Source organism: Triticum aestivum, chromosome 6B (assembly GCF_018294505.1).
Source record: "Triticum aestivum cultivar Chinese Spring chromosome 6B, IWGSC CS RefSeq v2.1, whole genome shotgun sequence".
NCBI classification, from domain to species: domain Eukaryota; kingdom Viridiplantae; phylum Streptophyta; class Magnoliopsida; order Poales; family Poaceae; genus Triticum; species Triticum aestivum.
In genome coordinates, this window is record NC_057810.1 from 363,287,401 (window position 1) to 363,291,331 (window position 3,931).

Sequence of the window (3,931 nt, forward strand, 5' to 3'; positions counted from 1 at the left end):
TGTGAGTAGTTACGTTTTTTCCTGAGGACATGGATTAAGTCTTGCTATTAGTAGTCATGTGAATTTGTCATTCATTCGATATTTTGATGAGATGTATGTTGTGTCTCCTCTAGTGTTGTTATGTGAACGTCGAGTACATGACACTTTACCATTATTTGGGCCTAGAGGAAGGCATTGGAAAGTAATAAGTAGATGATGGGTTGCTAGAGTGACAGAAGCTTAAACCCTAGTTTATGCGTTGCTTCGTAGGGGGCTGATTTGGATCCACATGTTTCATGCTATGGTTAGATTTACCTTAATACTTTTTTTGTAGTTGCGGATGCTTAAAATACGGGTTAATCATAAGTGGGATGCTTGTCCAAGAAAGGACAGTACCCAAGCACCGGTCCACCCACATCTCTACTCCTAATTTTCCAGTCCTTAAGTCGTTCGTTCGCTCGTTCGCTTCCCCTCGAGAGTCCAGAGCACGTACGTCTCCCCCTGCCCCTTCCGTGAGGATTTTTTATCCCCAAACACCCAATCGCCGGTGAAAAAAACCAAAAAAAACCACAAGCCCTCCTCCCTCAATCCCTAGCGCACCGCCGCTCGTCTCCCGTTCTCCACCAGCAGCGCCGCCGCACCCCAATCCCCAACTCTTTCTTTCTTTCTCTCGCGCATGGGGTTCCTAGATCGGGTGTCGCCACCGCCCAATTCTGACTCTTCCCCTCTGATCAGGATTTTTCTCAATCGAGTCGCCGCCACGGATGCACATCTACCTGTGGAGGACTTCTCCGCAACAATGGCGAGCGACCGTGGAGGCAATGCATGACCAATCTGCGGCAGGAGGAATGACCAGGCATGGGCGAAGGCCGGCCCCGTGCTACTCCATCGATGGCTACTCGGATCTGAGCTCGTCAAGGGACACGGCCCTGCCAAGGGGGAAGCCACAGCAGCCGTGGCGGCAACAGCTATGTTGCTACGTACGTCGAGGAGGAGGAGCACTGGGACTCTGCAGGCAGCCCGTGGTTCTCAAGCCAGGTGGCGTGGCGGAACAATGGGTGGGTATGCATCTCAGTACTCACATACTGGTCCAGTCCGGGGAACAATGCGATTCCTAAGGCTCGTAAGGCAGCCAAGCCAGTCGGAACACTGCTCCACTCATGTCTCTGCTGGAGGCAAAGTCAAATCTTCTGCTGAAGTGGTTAGTTTCCTGTGCTAATTGATAAACTATTCTCATTTCGGTTACTCCCTGCTTCATTATCCGACATATCAAATGAGCGAATAGCAGTAATTACAGTCCTCCAGTGCATATGAAAGCTCTGGTATTATTCCTAAGATACACAATCATTCGTCTTTGCTTGTAACATGAAGATCAATATGCCCGTGATAGATAATCTTTGCACTTGGGCTAGGCATTGAAATTTTCAACATATAGATATTGCAGCAATTATTTTTCTCATTGAACAAACCTCCTCTATATGTTGCTGTTAAGATACACAAGCTGTTTACTGGTATCTTCTTTTGGACGACATGCTTGTGCATTTAGTTCACTTGGATAATAATCTAGCCAATATTTATTACTCTAAAAAAACTTTGTAGAAACCCAATTTTGCTTACCGTTATGATATGGATATTTACTTCCCTTTGGAAAATGCAAGAATAATTCGATTCCTCAACCGCATCATAATTGTATCTGTTGTTTGTCCAATCGATGATGCATCTAACCTAGGACCCAGAGTTTCTTCCCGCAATTGTTTCTTTTTACTGCATCATCTATCGCCGTAAGTTGCAAGGGTCATTTGTTTTCCTTCTTTCTAAAATACAAGTGAAGTTGTGATACCGCTCTTACACAATAGAGTACTCCCTCCGTCCGAAAATACTTGTCATTGATGACAAGTAATTCCGGACGGAGGGAGTAGATTTTACTAATTATGAATCGAATGAGTCATGTGCAGGATGGTTTATCTGGTGTGCCCAGTGCACCACCATTAAAGGATGCGGGTTATCTCAAGTTGCATGCGATTCCACCAAGTCAATCCCCTTACTCATTTATCTCTACTACCTAAATTCATAACTTCACATGTATTTTAGAAAGAAGGCAAGCAAATTTTGTATGTGCATCGGCATATTGCTGCATCGTCCATGAGTTCGACAACTAAAATTGGGAATTTGATTCATCAAATTTATATACTGGCCAAATAGTTTGTCAAAGCTTTCAAAACGTATACTTACATCATATTTTCTTGCATGATGCAGGTTCTAGAACAGACCCAGCAACGCATGGGCGTAAAGGTTTCCAACTATTTTGCTAAAGATACTACTTGATTCAGCTCTTTTGGACATGAAGTAGTTGAACTGGGAATTCGATCTGGTTCATGCAACTATTTTTCTCGAGTGCAGTACGTTCCAATGGCTTATCCAGACGACCCAGAAGGGTTAAGATCTACTTATGTTGCAGTACCTGACAGAAACTAATTATGGGGCCTCCCTATTTATGTCGCAAGCCGGTCTACTTTATGGTCACTCCGATCTCCAGTTTTTTAACTCAGTTTTCATTTAAAATTAATTGATTCGATGGATTTTGGTCACGGTTATGCACATACCAGTGCTCGCTGCTTCTAGTCTATTATGATTTATGTGGCATGCATCTCACTTCAGGCAAGGCATCTGTGAAAGACACCAACAGGGTAGAATACTTGAATGTGGAGCACACAGGATGCATTAAGGCTAGTCGTTCAAACAAATTCCACCAAGAATTTTCATGAAACCTTGAGAGATTAATCCCTCTTTGGTAAGTTACTTACATGTGTCAAACAAAACAATATTACTCTTAATTAGTTGAGGGGCAAAGTTATGGTCTCTCTGATTGTGAAGATGATAGCCCAAAACCGAGATACATAGATCTCCACTGGTCTCTCTGCAATCCATTTTCTTCCTTTTCTATAGTCATGTTGGTTACCAGTTTGATGCCCGCGATTTTAATAAACTTGTATATGTAGATTGTGGTATAGTTCTAGGTAAAAATTGAACTGATATTCTATACCAGTCGAAAGGGATTTCCAATGAGACTCCAGGTATCTAGCTATGTTTTATTTTAAATTCGTGATAATACTAGAATGATTTCCGGGCCATGACAAATTGACGTGTGTGAATACCATTGAACTTGTATGCTGAAATATTTACTTTAGTAAGAGTCGAAAAACATGTGCAATTGAGGATTTAGTGTTTTAATGACGGCTGTATTTCAATGTAGATATTATCTTCAGTTCGTACTTGGCCATAATGGGATACCAGGAAATATGCTTCTCATCAGTCGGAATAGTTATTGTCGACATGATAATATTAGGTGTTGTGCATATTGCCAGTTTCTATTGTTTCTAAGAGCTGAAAGAAGCCAGCCATTCTAAAATGTCTAACTGCACTTCTAGCAAAGAGGCAACACTTGATAGTGTGCCGATATCTGTAGGTAAGATTGTAGGATGTGTTCTCGCTTTTTTACCTTGTCGGGCTTTACGTTTTTGCTCTACATTTGTTAATTTAGCAATCTGTTCTATAGCATTCTACTTATTTTTTATTCATTGGAAAATTTTGATGGCACCAAAATATTTTATTTGTGATCCTTTTCTTAACCAAATTATCTCGCGACAACTCTGCAGATCAAAACTTGTGACATGGCATCGAATTGTCATAAGAAAAATCTCAACAAATTGTATGTTCTCTTTTTCCTTAGCTTCATTGACAATAAAACATGATGTTTCTAATTGGTATATTAGGCTAGCGATATTGTGCATAGGTTCATCCTTTCGGTTTAAGCTAAGATAAATTCCCCTAGATTAAGTGTGAGCCGACGAGGGTAGTGTAGCACAATAGTCATATCTAAAGGTGAAGCTTATGGGCGTGGTGTAGCTGCTCATCGCCGTTGACATTCAATTGAATGCCCAATATAGTGCCA

At 41.6% G+C, this 3,931-nt stretch overlaps 1 long non-coding RNA gene across 1 annotated transcript; it reads left to right on the forward strand.

Moving 5' to 3' along the window:
* The first annotated feature begins 446 nt into the window (after positions 1-446).
* On the forward strand, positions 447-3,557 carry LOC123137169 (uncharacterized). Its single transcript, XR_006467824.1, has 3 exons — positions 447-1,180; positions 2,236-2,770; positions 3,233-3,557. It is a non-coding gene; the product is annotated as an uncharacterized lncRNA (long non-coding RNA).
* The last annotated feature ends 374 nt before the right edge of the window (positions 3,558-3,931 follow it).